General features: G+C 38.8%; 1 protein-coding gene across 1 annotated transcript in view; it reads left to right on the forward strand.

Moving 5' to 3' along the window:
- The window catches only part of LOC149289572 (threonylcarbamoyladenosine tRNA methylthiotransferase), a 328,224-nt gene that overhangs the window by 64,141 nt on the left and 246,761 nt on the right, over window positions 1-17,322 (forward strand). The gene's annotated exons all lie outside the window — the stretch shown is intronic.

Raw genomic sequence — 17,322 nt, forward strand, 5'->3', positions numbered from 1 at the left:
CCCAACAGAATGTGTGAACCAGGAAACTGATCCTTGGGTTAAAAACGTTTACATCTTTAGCTGAATCAAAAACCTTGAATCGTAGCTTGTAGGGATTTACGGAATCGGTATATTTGTAGTTTTGTTGTACCACGAGCATGCAAACAGAATATAGATCCATTGGAATAGCAAACCGCTGATCAATCTTACCTACATAACTGTTTTTTTTATATATATATATGTATAAAGAACACTAAGAAGCTATTTTTCTTGAGGGGGGGGGAATGGGATTAAACCATAACATTTTTCTTCAGTCCTAAGAGATTGAACTTTCATGGGCCCCAGAACCCCCTGTCAATAAGAGTATCTAGAAAATGTTTATATGTTACAGACTAGGGATGCACCGATATCATTTCCTGAGACACAAGTACAAGTACCGATACTTTGTCAATTTTTAAAATTTTTTTAAAGCTATGATTGAGAAATTTTTGTCTTGTTTTTAATTTCATGTGCCAACCTGCCCCCCCGGGCTTGCCACTCTGCCCCCAAAAATGCCCTATAGTGCAACTGCTGTGTATCGGCACCGATACCAGTACCAGTATCGGTAACGGTGCATCCCTACTACAGACGTAGAGTCTACCGATTTTATATAATGCAGAGGCTCCCAAACTTATTTTGAATACTCCACTCTCCCTGGAGATCTACCTGCATCGGAAGCACTGGGTTATAGTTAAAACTTGCATTTTGTGTGTTTGGAAAATAAAGTAATCGGCTTAAACATTTTTTTAATACAATGCCACCCATCACCAACCCCCTCCCCCCCGATCCTTCCAGCGCCCCCTTTGGGAAGCACTGATGTAATAGATAAAAGTTTATTAAACAGTATGCTGAATACCTATAAATGCTGTCTCCTTTAAAGCGTGAGAGAACATTCTTTGGCTTCACTTCCCGTCTCTGTGAGCGCTGTCTGATCTCACAGGTTACATCTCTAAAGCCAATGTACTGCCAGTGGGAAAGATCTTCCATGTGCCTCTTGTGAAGGGTTAAATCATGTCTTTTCACATAAGCACATGTCAAATGGTACGAGCGCCTGGAGGAAAAGATAAAGGTCCTAGCAGCTTCTCATAGGTTACCTAAAACGCTGTTATGCAGTCCCATATTAAGGTATTTTGGAAAAATACATTTTATCAAGGTGAAAAAAATGTAACCTTGACACATTTCCTCTTGGTATATTGGCACTTGGCTGAAGCCCAACTGTAGCATTATTTTGCTATCTTCATAGGTAAGCATACTTAAAGTTGCTTTTAACTCTAAAGTGTACGTTTTTGTAAATGGAACTATAATTGTGGTTTGCACTTTGAATTCAGTGCATGTCGGGTTTTGCTGTTGAAACCCCTGCATAGTTTTATTAATGACCATCTAGTGTATGTATGTGTATATATATGTGTGTGTGTATATATATGTATATGTGTGTGTGTATATATATGTATATGTGTGTGTGTGTATGTATATATATATATATATATATATATATATATATATATATATATTATATAAAAAATTGTGTGTCTGTCCTCATTGTATTCCATTCACAACTCACGGCATAAGCCTAACTAGGATGTGGCCCAACAAGTCCCCCCTCGCTTGCAGGCAGATTCCGCTCACACTACAGTCTATCAGCGGAGCTCGCAGCAAACTCGGAAGCCAGCGCTGCCCATCTGTGCGGCAAGAAAACGTCCCTGTGCCAGCTCTCTTCCTCTTCCCTCATTTGCAAGCATATTTTCGGATAAGCAACTTGTGATTTCTTTTACTCTGTCACCCATAATTGTCGCTCTTCTGATAGCGTTTTTTGGCACTGTTTAAAAAGGCAGGACTTACTGGAATATGTGGGATGTAATAACAGTAAGTGGTGATTAGGACTGCTGTGAAACCATAAACGTCTGTTTCTTACACTTGCTGAAATAAGCAAAATAATCTGGTTGCTTGTAGGACTGGCTTATAATTAAGAGGCAGTGGTAATGTATTCTGTCGGCCCCGGGGAATTCCAATCAGGGCTGTGCAGCTAAGCAAAATAAAAGGCCACTAGGAAACCTCTATACTTAAGTTTTTTTTGTTTTTTTTTCTTAAAAATCCCTTTTCAGAGGTTTTGTGCCACTTAGATAAAACATCAGTTACCCTTGATAGAATATTAAGCAAATAAATCGTAGCAGGTTGATCATTTTATTCTCATGGTGCTTAAATCGCGTAAAAACACAGAAACCTCTAGAAACAGATGTTTCTATTGCTTTTGTGTCACTTGATTGCAGAATTATTTCTGGAGTTTGACCATTCAGTAGTAGGAATCATGTTCTTAGTGCTGTATGTAGTTATAAAAGTGTTAAAAATTCAGTACGGTTACTTTGAAATTAAACCCACACTATGCCTGTCAATTTTACCTTTATCCAACATTTGATATGATTTTCTACATTATTTAATATCTTAAAGGAAGACTTTACTCATTGAAGTAATGCTGCATTTCCATCAGCTCTGCAAAGCTTGGCGAGGGATAACCAGGCATGGTCTGAGCACTTCCAATTTTCTTTCACGATGACTTAAGGGCAGGAAAATCTAGTCTCAAGTAGGAAAATCACTCTGATCGGATGAGCATGTGAGAGATTTACCCACTGCAAGTGCTCCTGACGTGGGTCAGGAGGTGAGGCGCTAAACATTTACCTCCCCAACATGGTGATGAAAAGCTGCACTGATTTACCCATCGCCCTTGGTGCAGATCCACAAAGTTCTCAGATATGAGGAGGAGTATTGATATATTAAGGACAGGTATACTTAACCTAGTGCGTATCCATAATCAGTTACTTACAGAATGCCCATTAGTAATAGCACTGGCTGAAAGTTTGAGTGAAAATTTTCTTCCTTGGAAAATAAATGTGCCTAATGGGAAATAAGTCATAGTCCATGCGTTCTTCATGGTTTAGTGGGTAGGCATCATAATGTCACTATCACAAGATCACTGGATGAACATAGACTGTTGGTTACTCATGCTCTTGGTGAATTCTCCTGAAGGCTTGGGTTAGCCAGCAGCGCCCCTTGTAAACCTCGTTAAAGTCCTCAGGTTGGGATGCCTCTGTCACCAACAGACAGGCTATTAGTCCCCGTAATGAGAGAGCTCTACAGAGGCACAGGGAAGGTAGGCTATGGGATGTTTATACTAGCAAGCACCTTTCGTCTCCAGTGCCACCAGTAATGAGATAATCCGTACCTTGTTTGAGATTTTTCTGTAATTATATACATTCACGGCAAGTTTACACGCACAGGATTGCATTTCATTTGGTCCACCTGCGGTTTGAAGTTTAGAAAAGGTTAATATGTGAATCATGACTCACACCAGTGACCTTTCATATGACTAATTATTTATCATTTCATTGATTTTTTTTTTTTTTTTTTTCCTGCTCGGTGAAACTGGCAGAGCAATTCAAACTGTGGGTTGCTGCTTACATTTTGATTTTGATAAAAGTAATACAGGGATATTATGTAAATAAGAATGATGTTCCTACCAATTGCTAAGGCTTCACTGACTTCTCAAGACCTCTGTTTAAGTCTGAACAACGTACAGAAAACACATTGAACAATTTGACGTTCTGTTCAAAAGTTCTCAGTACTGTTGATGCCTACAGGGCTCGACTGTTTTTTCTAAACAATAGGGATGAAAATTAATCCTCCTTCACAGTGATCCATTCTCGTAAGCAGCAGTTTGTGGCATAGAGCTGCCTGAAGGTATTTTTGTCTTTTAAAACCAGTTTTGATGAACCACAGCTGAGTCACACTTGGGTTATCTTCCAAACAGATCATGAGACTTCGCTTGATTTCACAGATGAAAAAAATAAAAAAACTTGTACTGTCAGAAGGGAGACTGTTTGCAAGAGGACTTTGTTTTTCTACTGGGTTTGGGTTAATAGACTGAAATTAACCCCTTAAGGACCGGGCTCATTTTTCGTTTTGTACCCTGTGGGACCGAGGCTGTTTTGACACTTTTGTGGTGCTTGTGTTCAGCTGTAATTTTCTCCTCACCCATTTAGTGTACCCACATAAGTTATATATTGTTTTTTTCAGGACAAGATGGGCTTTCTTCAGATACCATTATTTTGATCGTATCATCTTATTTACTATAAAAAAAATTAAAAAACATGGTGAAAAATTGAAAAAAAAAACACATTTTATGACTTTTATTTGAAAAATCTTTTACTCACCTAAAAAAGCAAGTAAAAAAACTAGCTAAATAGATTCTACTACTTGTCCTGAGTTTAGAAATACCCAATGTTTTTATGTTTTTTTGCTGTTTTTTGTAAGTTATAGGGCAATAAGTACAAGCAGCGTTTTATGATTTCCAAATCTTTTTTAACAAATCTGGTCAGTCTGCCTCCATCTCCTCTTTGGAACATCTTTGAAGCCGGTTAACTCAATTTAACCCATTCAAACCATATATTTTTGAAAACTAGACACCCCAGGGTATTCCAAATGCTGTTATTTTAACCCTTTCCATGCACCAATTATACAACTACACTTTGTCAAACTTTGTAATAGTAATTTTTTATTTTTTTTTCCACACAAATTGTACTTTAGTTATAGATATACAGGTGCTGGTATATGTCACTGTCAAACAACACCCCAATGTGTGTTCAGCAACATCTCCTGAGTACAGCGATACCCCACATGCATGGGTTTGTCAGATTGTTTGGCTGGTAAAAGGCTACTTTTGGGGCATGCGTAATTCAGGTGGTCATTTGGTCATTGTGCCTCCCTCTCCTCTTTGGAATATCTTTGAAGCCGGTTAACTCAATTTAACCCATTCAAACCATATATTTTTGAAAACTAGACACCCCAGGGTATTCCAAATGCTGTTATTTTAACCCTTTCCATGCACCAATTATACAACTACACTTTGTCAAACTTTGTAATAGTAATTTTTTTTATTTTTTTTTCACACAAATTGTACTTTAGTTATAGATATACAGGTCCTGGTATATGCCACTGTCAAACAACACCCCAATGTGTGTTCAGGAACATCTCCTGAGTGCAGTGATACCCGACATGCATGGGTTTGTCGGGTTGTTTCAGATTTAAAATGCCACATTTGGGAAGTGCGCTTTTTTTCTCCATTTTGGTCAGTCTGTACCTATGCCCTATCTTTGAGCTAGGCCACTCCAATTTACCCCATCAGCCATTTTTTTATATATTAGACACCCCTTGGGTATTTGAAGTGCTTTTTTTTTAACTCTTTGTTGAGATTTTTGAGAAATTTTAGCACTTGCTCAAAATAATAAACTTTATTTTTTAATTTTATTTTTTTAATACTTTTTTTATATTTTTTTTTACACATTTTTCTGGTACTGGATGGTTCATCTAGTGACATCACTGCATAATAATTTTTAAATGTTAGCACATTTTGTTTTAATTTTTTTTTCCATTTTTTATTTATTTTTATTTTTTTTTAATATTTTACTAATCACATAGTGATTAGAAAGCTGGGCTCCATTGACTTGCATGGTTGAATGCAGTACCTGTATTCAACCAGCAAGTGGAGCCAGTTCTCTAGAGGGTCTGGAGACCCTCTAGCGAACTTTTTCGTCTTTATTGTTTTATTTCCCGGGCCGCCGCCATCTTGCTTGATGGCGAAGATCACCGGCAGCGGCGGCTGTGACCGCTCTCCGGAGCGGTCACAGCCCACCCAGAGGTAAGTGTTTGGTGTCGCTGGATGCCTCCTGATCGAGGCATTCCAGCGACACCATTTAAGTTTAGGAGGCGATCGTTGATCGCCTCCTAAACGCTTTTAAAACGGGCGTCCGCCGCCATACAATGTATGGCGGCTGTTGACGCCTCCGGGAGGGGCCAGACATGGCCCCCGATGCCGATCTCGGCCTTGCTGAATGCCTCGACATCGAGGCATTACAGTAACGCCGTTTAAGCGAAGAAAGTGATCGTTGATCACTTTCTAAGCTTATTTTACTTTTTGACGGTTCAGGACCGTCAAAGGTCATTTAGTGACCTTCATGTCATGACGGTCCTGAACCGGCAAAGGTCGCGAAGGGGTTAATTCTATGGAGGAACTACTGTGGAGTCCGTATTAAGTTCTGTTTACCATCAAAGACGTGCTCTAGGAGACGGTTATACGAATTGTGTCCAACGCTAAAGTATAAGGCTGTATGAACATCATCTAATTCTCTGGTAACTGAACTCGCAGTCTTTTGTCTTATAGATTGATTTGCCTCTTTCTATATGAAGTTATCAGCCCAAGTACATGTTAATAATCCCCATTGTATTATTTACTGGAAGATCATTAGAAATTTGAAATTTTTGATATGTAAATGACAATGCCTAACGTGATATGCCTTCAGCCCCCAAATATTTTGTGGAATTACACACACAGTTAAACGCCTATACTTCGGTAGCATTCCATGGCAGGTCTCCTTGTGATCTTATTCTTAGGAGCTGGGGGTGTGGCTTAGTTGGTGGGGTGTGGCCAGCTATGTGTGGAAGAGGAGATAGCCCTCAATAAAAACTTAAAAGGACTGGAAAGGGCCTTACTCTGCTCCTCCATGTGGGGAGATAAAACATGGAGAGTTTCCGGGTATCCCCTTAGCCTAAGTGCCTCCGATCTGAATTATATTGTTTTGCACACACATGGAAACTGATATGTTATAGAACAGGCTTAGGTCGATACTTGCACAAAATATTCTGTAAAACTGTTTCAGGACACCTGTGCAGTTCAAACTCGCTCTGTTTTCTCATGCAATTGATTTTGCAAATTGAAACTGACTTATGTAAACAAGTCATTAGATGAGTTCTACGTTTTGCAAAGCATATTACCCTTTTATAGATCCTACTACCATGTTCCCCTGTGTTCTTCACAATCCGCTTTAATTTGATACTCTGAGATGAGCATTAAAGAATAACTTTAATGATTTCATTATGCTTTGGTAGAAACACAATTTTGTTTTGACTTTTTTTGCTATGTACTGGCTTTGGCCTTCCAGTAGTATATGTGTCTCAGTAATGGGATTGGACTATTGAAACAATATGTACCTTAAATGTATAGTGTCTTGTGTGCTAGGAAGCTGGCTTTATTCTTTTTAAAAAGGTTTTTGCTCTGGCATTGTTCCCAACAGCAACGTTTTGACTGATGAAGAATGTTCTCATCGAATTTATGTCAAGTTAGGCTCCAAAGATCTATAGGCTGGGACTTGTGAGTCATACTTCAAAGTGTGTAATGGCACTTTGCAATATGATCTAATGCCAATGAATTAATGCTACACATGTTTCCCCCAATACTGCAATATTTCTTAATACTCTGCATAGTTTGGTTAAAAATATATATATATTTTTTTATCTGTCTGCAGAGTCACCTTTATAGGATCTGGCTTCCCGATGTTTGTTCGCTAATACGATGGCATCAATGTAACTAAGTCATCAACAATATCAGATTATTGATCTTAATATAGCTAATTTTTGCTACATTCCTTAAAGGGGAAATGTCCTCATCACATGATTGTTGTGGAGACACTTTGGTTTATTGACTGAGAAAAGAGACTTGTTTACTTCTTTATAGATTACAAATAGCCATGTCTGGCAAGCTTTGCCGCAGGGAGGGCAGAGCTCCCCTTGCATAATGTATAGCTCAATCAGAGATGTGACTTTCATGAGATCAGATTTATTTTGTACTTTAGAGGGCAAGTTATGCTCACTATTGTTGGCCCTTTATAATAAGTGGGGATGACATTGACTTAATTTTGCCACTACCCTGCAGGCACCAACTTTAGTGACAAACCACATGTAGTTGAAAAATAAAGAACTATTGCACCTCAAGAAAGCTAACTTTCTTGTGCTAAAGCTGCCACTCGCCACCCTTTGTCCATCCCTATTGTTCCCGGTATAGCTGCTTCATGATACCCACCAGCCAGGTATTTTTTTTCCCTTTCACTTAAAAATCTCCTTTCCAGGCTACACAGTCTACATCTAAACACACGGTTAATTTTTAAGTCACTTCCAAATTGCCAAGCTTGTCCCAGAGTCAGGTGCGCTGAATATGTCTACGAGCTGGGGGCTGATTAAGTCTGTCTTCGATTCCTTGATTTCGTTTCTAACAATTAGGCGTGTGTCTCAGATTCCTAATATGTAGAACCAGGCAGCCATTCGGGAATCATATTAATGCTACAAGTCTGTAATTAAATCAGCGCATTAATTCACCAAGCGTACAAGATATATCCCCCTCCCCACCACCACAAGTTCAAATGCCAGGCCTCCCCTGGAATAGTGTGCAGCCGTGCCAGATCCGCTCAGTGCAATAATTCCTTAAAACATGCGCAACTGATAGTATCTGCCCAATATCCTATGGAGAATGGCTATTGTGGCCTAAGCAGAAATGCCAACAAATTGCTGATTATTCAGTCTGATCACGCTTTAATTTGAACCTAATAATGCTAAAACATTTGATCTGGCTTATCTTCTTCTACTGTGAAAGCGCTCTGCAGACTCTGTGATTGCTGTGCCTGTCTGTTACTGTGAGATGGCACTGCTGAGAGTGCCTTTGTACGAGTCCCCTTAAGTTAAAATCCCCATCTGTTTACTTTTGATCTGATGCCTGTTTTTAGAGTTTTTTATTTTTAAAAAAAAAAAACCCATGAACGCTGCCTAATTACATTTCTCTGTTTTAAAAAAAATAAATAAAAAAAAAAAAGTGGCAGTAAATTTCCAGAAAATGTGTCCTGATGCAATTAAAAATGAGGGGTTCAAGGTAAAGTTCATTTAATTGAAGTATATGAACGATGTAAATATATTATTTCAGTTTGGAGATTCCTTGAGGTATTCTCATTAGCATTCATGATTTTGAAGGATAAAAGCTTTAATACCATTCCTGTGTGAACGCCATTCACAAAGAATAATCATTTTGCTCATCAACAAAAGTTTGCAAAATGATTATTCTTTAAATATTATTGATGTGTTTACTGATGTGTATGTATGTACATTTTAGTTATCGTCTCAAATGTCCTTTTATCCCTTTGAGATTATTTTGTTATAATACTCGGTTGATAGTATGCTCTTATTCATCGTGGGCCACATACTTTGTATATGTGACTGTGCTCTCACTGTAGTGACCAGGTAAGACATTAATTTTAAACAGTCTTCCATCCTATGATGTAGACAGAGCACCGTGAAGTTGCCAAGAAGGTCACACTGTTAATACATAGTAACATAGTAACATAGTTCATAAGGTTGAAAAAAGACCAAAGTCCATCAAGTTCAACCTATATACCTATTGTGTCTCTACTGTGTTGATCCAGAGGAAGGCAAAAAACCCTTATGAAGCAGATGCCAATTGCCCCATACCAGGGGGAAAATTCCTTCCCGACTCCAAATATGGCAATCAGAATAAATCCCTGGATCAACGTTCTGTCCCTATTAATCTAATATCCATGACTTGTATAATGTGTATACGTGTAAGTATAACATACAATACTCCTTCTTGAGGGAACTGAGAGGGCCCGTGTATCACAGACTAGTACAAAATAGCGTGACCACTGGAAAATGTTCCTGACCATGTATTAAAGTATTAAGCATGTGTATCTTATACTAGTGTGTATTATCGCTACGACTGTGTGCTTGGCTAAATACATGTTGTTGTTGCCGCCCTGTACACACGGCATAACCATTAGTGGCTCATGCAACAGTTGCAGGGGGTCTGGCGACCCATTGAGTAATGGAGCACGGGGAAGCCTGATCGCCTTATAGAGCAATCCGCCCCCCTAGGTTTGAGGCGAAGGGTCTGCTGCCTCCCTAGCCTTAGACCAGAATGCACCTCTGTTATCTTCTGAATGGACACGTAGAAATATAGGAGACAGGGATATATTAACATCCATATAAAATATTGCAAAAGCTGAGTGCCTCGACTTAAGGTGATCGTCTTGCTTTTGTTAAAGGTCTGTTGAGGTTATGATCAATATACTTTGCCATTAGATCAGTCATTTACAGTCTGAGCAAAGACAAAAAGGGTTTTTATTTCCATGCTGTCTGACATAGTAATATAAATTACCTTTAACATAGGTTTTTATACAATTTTATATGGTTTAATACAAACGTCTTGCAAGATTAAGGGGTTGGGAACATAGAAAATTAAGCAAACTAACGCTTAATGTGCTCTAATAGCTATTAAAATTACGTTTTGTCACTTTACTTTTACAAGTTGTTAGGGTGGTTAGAACGTTATCTCTTAACCAGTTATTTCACATGTGCAACCATCCACTTTTCATAGCATACTTGCATATTTAAATTTTTTTTGATTCTGTAGTGCTTTACAATCAGTCGGTAGGATGAATTTAAAATAACAATCTGGTACAAAAGGAGAAGAGGTTCCTGCTCTTGTGAGTTTACATTCTATTCTGTTGAGGTAGATGTGAAATGGTAGAAGAGGACTGGGCAAAGATATTAGGGGTTTAGGGGTTTGAATTTGACTGTGAATGGTATAGGGAGCCAATGGATTGATTGGCAAATAGAATTGGCAGATGAAGAACATTCACGAAGAAAAATTAATCTAGGTACGGCGTTGGAGCTATGGAAGGCAGAAGTGAGGAAGACCAGTTTGTAGGGAGTTGCAATAATCCAGGCAGGATATCGCGAGTGAGGGGATTTAGTATTTTGGTTTTCTTCTTTGAGGAATGGGCGAATTCGGGAGATGTTTTTCAAGTGAAAGAGGCAGGATAGTGGAGTGGTCAACAGATGTCCGGAATTGTGGACAGTGCGGATGGCTTGATTACCATAAGGTCACTCTTGGAGATATTGAATTCCAGAAAGACAGTCAGTGAGGTAAATTACAGAGGGTGAAAGGTCGGGAGAGGAGATATAGATCAGGGTGTCATCTGCATATAGGTGGTATTGGAAACCAAATGAAGATATGAGCTATCCAAGTGTAGATGGAGAAGAGTAGAGGCCCAGGAACTAATCCCTGAGGAACACCACTAGATGGTGGTAATGGAAAAGAACAAGTAGTAAAAGTACAGACAGAGAGGTAGGAGGTAGTAGCTGTGTCCTGGATGCCATGAGCATGAAGGATTGTAAACTGTATTATAGGCTGCAGAGAGGTCCCAGTGTAAAAGTATTTAGAAATGGCCTTTGTTTTAGCGGTGAGGATGTCGTTGGTAATTTTAGTCGGTGCGCTCACAGTGGAATGTTGTAGAAAGAAACCAGATTGTAGAGGGTCAAGCAGAGTTTGCGGAGAGAAATTTAGTTGATTATAAGTTAATCAGTTTCCCTTCTCCAAGTGCTGGAATGGAGTAAACACAAAATGCAGTTTAATGTTTATTGATGATTGGGTGCGCTAGACACACCCAGGCTTGATTAGTGCCAGCACTGTTGTGTTTTTGTTTTTTTTTTTAAACATCAGGGAACCTGTGTCAAAGTGAAATAGGCTAAAAGGTCCGAAAAAGCAGCACATTATCTAAAGAAATTCAAGAACAGGTAAGAAACAATGTCTGGAAGGCTTTGCGTTTCCAGAGAACCACGGTGATTACCATTATCTACAAATGGAGAACATTTGGCAGCGTGGGGAATCTTCCCAGGGGTAGCCGTCCTACCAAAATTAGTCCGAGAGCACATTGATGACTCATCCAAGAGATCACAAAAGAAAGTTGAGTTCATAACAAAAAAGGACATCTATGGGAGAGTTTCAAGGGGAAAGGTTTCACATTAGCCCCCAAAATGTCTTGATGACCCCCCACCCCCCCAATCTTTTGAGGATAATAATCTTTGGACTGATGATTCAAAAGTAGAACTTTTTTGAAAACATGGGTCCCGTAACATCTGGCATAAAGCTAACCCGCTATGCCGCAAAAATCAAATAAAAATAATAATCAAACCAACAGTCAAACTCGGTGGTGGTAGTCTGATGGTTTGGGACAGCGTTGCTGCTTCAGGACCTGGGCGACTTGCCATAATTAATGGAACCATGAATTCTGTTCTCTACGAGAAAATCCTGAAGGAGAATGGCTGGCCATCAGTTTTGTGACCAAAAGCTTAATTGCAGATGGGTTACGCAGCAAGACGATGATCCGTAGAACACAAGCAAGTCCACCAGTAAATGTCTCAGACGTAACCAAATGAAGGCTTTGGAGTGACCTAGTCAAAGGCCTGACTTGAATCAGATTGAGGTGCAGTAAATGCTCAAAAACCCTCCAATGTGGCTGAATTAAGACAATTCTGTTAAGAGTGTGCCAAAAATCCTCCACAGCAATACAAGACTCATTGCCAGTTACTCCAAATGTTTGATTGCAGTTGTTGCCACCAAGGACAGCACAACCAAATATTGGGTTTATGGCACTTGTTTTTTTTACATGGGTGATATAGATTTTGATGAACTCTTTACCTTCAATAAATCAAATGATCATTTTAAAATTGGTATTTTGTGTTAAAATTGATGGAATGATTTGAAACACTTTAATTATTATTGGATTTGTAGGTAGTAAAACTCAGAATATTGGCTTAATACCACTCACACACTACATCGGCCACGTGCTTTGTGGACTCGTGATTTTGCAACACTTGCCAAAAAGAGAAACAGAAAAACATGCTAATATAGTTTACGGCTGGCTTTCATTTACACATTATGTAATAATAATACAGAACACGTGGCAGAATAGACACTCTTGAAATTTCAATAGAACTTCAAACTGAGTCCTACACAGAACGTGGGTCTGGCTCTGGCTGCCATCACATTCATTAGTAGGATCTCTGTTTCTGCCCGGACTTTAAAGAGAGTCCTCGCAAGCAACTCCCGTAGCTGTTTGACCATTTTATTTTTAATTCAGTTTATTATACTAATTTTGCAAACGAGATGCTTATTAAGCTTGACCTTCCGCTTCTCTGTTTTATGATCATACCTTTTTTGTCTAACAATCGTCTTGATTTCTATTTTAGGGTAGATGTCCTTCTAGTTAGGTGTTTTTGTTTGTTTTTTACCTGCCGGTAATGTCTTTCGTGCTGTGCAGAGGTGGAATCCAGAAATAAGGGCCTTTTCATTGATTTCATTGATGCTCAGTGATAAATGTTTGGTTTTTTTTCTTTTCTTTTTGACTTATTCGTTTTTCAGCATCTTTCCCTCCCCGAAATCCTGCCAAATAAAAACGAATAAATGTGAAGTCTAGCTGATGTTGAGCCGTAGATCACAACTTTGTGGTGTAATGGAAAATCAGAGCTCTGCATCTAATCAAACATATAGGCAGTGATGAATGGTAATAACAAGCTGTTATATTAATCATACCTATGATACAATTTGAACTTTCATTTGGTTTTTTTCTTTGAAACAAATGCTGAGTGCTTGTTGCAGAGTGGTAGTGAATTTCACACTTGTACAAGTTTGCTTTAATCAAGTATTAGACCAGTGCTGTGGGCATAACCATCTGCCTGTCGGCATACACGGCCTTTCGTTTACTCTTATAAGCACTTTGTAGTCGGTGCTTGATCATGTGAAATGTAAAGATTCATTCTTCCAGAGCCACAAATCCCTAGGCACAACTAGGAGCTGGCTATTTAACTCCCACGTGGTTGTAGCCTCTGCTTTTATCCCAATAGTTTGGAGCCAGTCAGAAGAAGATAGACAGGCAAGGATTGAGGGCCCTGTCAAATAATATAGTGATTTTTTTAATTTATTTTTTGCTCTATTAATATCCCTGTCTAAGCGGCATGCAATTCCGCATGTCCTGATTGAGGTCATTCCTACTTGTATGAAGGTATTTAAAGGGACAGTTCACTGTCCAATGCAGTCCCACCAAAACAAAGTCTTAAACTATTTTTGTAATATGCATAAACCTTTAAAAATAAATAAGAAATCACTTACTGCTGCAGCCGCCTTCATCCATGGTCCTATTTTCACTGAAATCAATGTTTTTCTATGTCTTTGCACAGGGGGTTCTCCTTAGAACGTTGTGAAAGTTTAAATACTAACCTATAGTATGATTTGTTATTGGTTTCTAATCTTTGCCCTTATGGGAAGAGAAGCCAAACTGTCAGAAGCGATCACTGAGCTATTGTGAGAATCCCAGATGACTAGAATAATGAAATTTGGTGATCTCACAGTAAATTGCAGTTTAGTAAATTCACATTAGTGTATCTTTAGAAATTCACTAAATTTTATTTTCCCCCTCACATTCTGTTTCGGCCTTATGTGCTGGCCATTTTACTTGGATATCCATTTTGAGCGATTATTGGCATACTTGACCTGGTTAAGCATATTTTCCTAAAAGTATTCCCTACGCTAACCAGTTCTCTATGGACAGCATCATAATAAAGCTAGTCTTGGCTCATTTTCCAACTGAGCTTCATGGTCCCTGCAGTTGGTTCAAGGGATATTTGCTCCTTGTAGATTTCCTCCTCAGTAGACTTGCTGCGCACTACCCCCCCCTCCTCTCTGTAAAGATGGAAACTAAGATCCCAGACATGGAACTGTGATAATCTGGAAAGTATTTTGCGTTTGCAGAATCCTGGACCTGTTCCATATGCCCCCTCCCCTTTTTTACTTTTTCTTTTAATAACATTGAACATAATGGTTGGTTTTATTCAGTATTTTAATGCATAATAAATTTTTACTCTGGCCCAGAGTGAACTCAAGCTATATGGTTTCAAGGGGAATAAAAAAATGTTGACGTTTTTAGCTTGAAGAGTTCCAGACCCCCACTAGGTGGCAAGGTTGTAACAGGGCTAGCTTGTGTATTAGATTTATGGATGCATACACTATAACCTAGTTGGCAATGAAGACGCTAAACGCTTTAAGTTAGCTATTTAAAGATGGAGTCCCATTTAAAGCTCTTATTATTTTAGTTTTGTAGATCAAGCAAAACACATTTATCAACATAGCTGTTTATGGACACGAAAGCTTTTTGTTAATCTTACTGACCCTCATGACGCTTACGCACTGACTTTTTTTCTAATTAATATCCCTGGTGCCAGAAGTAGAAATAGAAACCTGAATTCATGTATTTTTGTATCTTTTACATAACTTGAGGAATTGAAATGCACTCCTGTCTACAGACTGTTTGTGAGGGCAGTTTATTTAAATATATAGATGGTTGCAATAATCTGCATTTTCTTTCTACCTTCTTGTGATGTAACTAGACAATTTGCAAACATTGTAATGAGGGATTCTGGGATAGACAAAATAGGACCTCGGAAGGAAACCTTTCAGGGTGTTTTACCATACATACAACCTAGCATTTTATTATAGGTGTGCTATTGTTTCATTCTCAATGCGTGCAGCTCAATAAGTGAGGAGGTTGTTGTATTGGAAGTTATTGAAGTTTACTTGGCCTGCAAAGTGTTATGACCCACAGAGTCTGGTTTTAAACTACTGATTTGGCTTCTGTGCTGCAAAAAATGCTGAACTAGATGGAAAACCCTCCTGTTTTGGACTGATGAGAATTAATGATAAATCTCTATCTATTTCCAAAGAACCAGTTAGTGAAGCTACTTGTAGACTAAATTCAGTACAGTCACTGCACATAGCGGCCCCACTTCAAGTACATTAAATGTCGCCATAATTTCACAATATTTGGTCTGTTGAGTTGATATAACAAGTTCTGATTCATGGTTCTAAGTAGCATTTTTTTATGTTCACTATGACCTATAGGAGGCAGGTGTCGTCCTGCTTTATTTCTTTAAGACTGTTGTATAAGCAGCATGGAGTTGTACATTCACAGCAACTGGATAACTACCTGTTGTGTGTGTGCCTGCCCTAAAGATTGCTTGCTACAGGTATGACTTTATTACAGTGCTCTACAGAATGCATCACTGAGCATGTGTAGAATCTGTACTTATGGGTAGTTATATTATGGTGATTATAAAACCATAAAAGTAAGCCTGTACTATAATAACAAACCATCAGAGCTAGATGTCTTTTTGCATTGATGTTCTGCACCAAACTATGATGCACTGTGTGTTACACCTTTCTATCAGAATCAGCAATAACTTTTTCAGCAATTTGTGCTACAGTAGCTAGTCTGTTGGTTTTGACCACACGGGCCAGCCTTGGCCGCCCATGACCCAGTCGTCCATCACTTTTCCTTCCTTGGACCATTTTTGATAATTACTGACCTCTGCAGACCGGGAACACCCACAAGAGCTGCAGTTTTGGAGATGCTTTGCTTTGCCTCAGTTGTCTAGCCATCACTATTTGACTTGTCAAAGTTGCTCAGATTCTTACGCTTGCTGTTTTCCCTGCTAATAACACATCAGTTTTGAGGATGAATTGTTCACTTGCTGCCTAATATATCTCACCCTCTGACAGGTGCCATGATATACATTTATCAAAGTAATATTCCTGTACTTTGTGTAGTAACGGTCAACCTGTGCTATTCTCAGTGTATTCCATTTACTAACAATCTTATGACATTATTTCCCCTTGGTAGCTCACGTGCACATTTATACAAACTTACACTCATGCTTGCGTGTTTATACTCATGCTAACATAGTCCCTGTTGCATACATACATAATGCTCACAACCTTATACATATACTCCCTATAACATACATTTTGCTTGCCTCCCATACCCTCTTACTCACCCCTCAACTAATTTGCAGCTTTTAATGGAGGCTCACACAACCCTGCTTCCCTGTGCGGGCCAAAAATTATTCATCATGAGCCGGCCCAACTGGCATTAGGACAATTGTCCCAAGCCAGCCAGACCCTGTTTACAGGAGAGTTGTGGTTTCAACTTCTTGACTTTACATTATGAGAGTCCAACACCAATGAGCTTCTGTTGGGGGGAGAGCATAATAAAACATAATGCAATTCCTTACATTAAGACATTTGCCCTTCATAATGACTAGTTAAGCTAATGTTCGGATGGTTACTCTCTCGCGAACTTTACTGTAAATTCTGCATTTGTTCAATAAATTCCAAAGAAATCAGGGGTTTTATTGGTGGTGTAACATATCTATAATCTCTGGCTTTTGCTGTGTTGCACTCATGCCTAAATTATACTCCATATAAAATTTACCTGACATCACTCAAGAGTGAAAACATATAATGTTGGGTGAAAATGACTTATTTAAATCATAGCTGTGTTTTGTGGAAGACTTGTTTTGTTTTAGTTTGTATCCCCCCTTTTCCTGTCAAATCAACTTGTCACATGCAATTACTATTAAACAACTTTGGAGCTGGCATTGGCAGACATTAGGTTTTGAGTGTTCAGTAAAAGCATCTGCTGGGCAGTGAATCACATTGGGTAGAAACACTAACATCGAATGTTGGCTTTCTTTATTCCGCTCGTAGCCAGTGACCTGGTAGAGCCTCTATCTACTAGAGCAGCA

Source organism: Sceloporus occidentalis, unplaced genomic scaffold (assembly GCF_023333645.1).
Source record: "Sceloporus occidentalis isolate IW3139 unplaced genomic scaffold, rSceOcc1.0.p SCAF_44, whole genome shotgun sequence".
Lineage (NCBI taxonomy): Eukaryota > Metazoa > Chordata > Lepidosauria > Squamata > Phrynosomatidae > Sceloporus > Sceloporus occidentalis.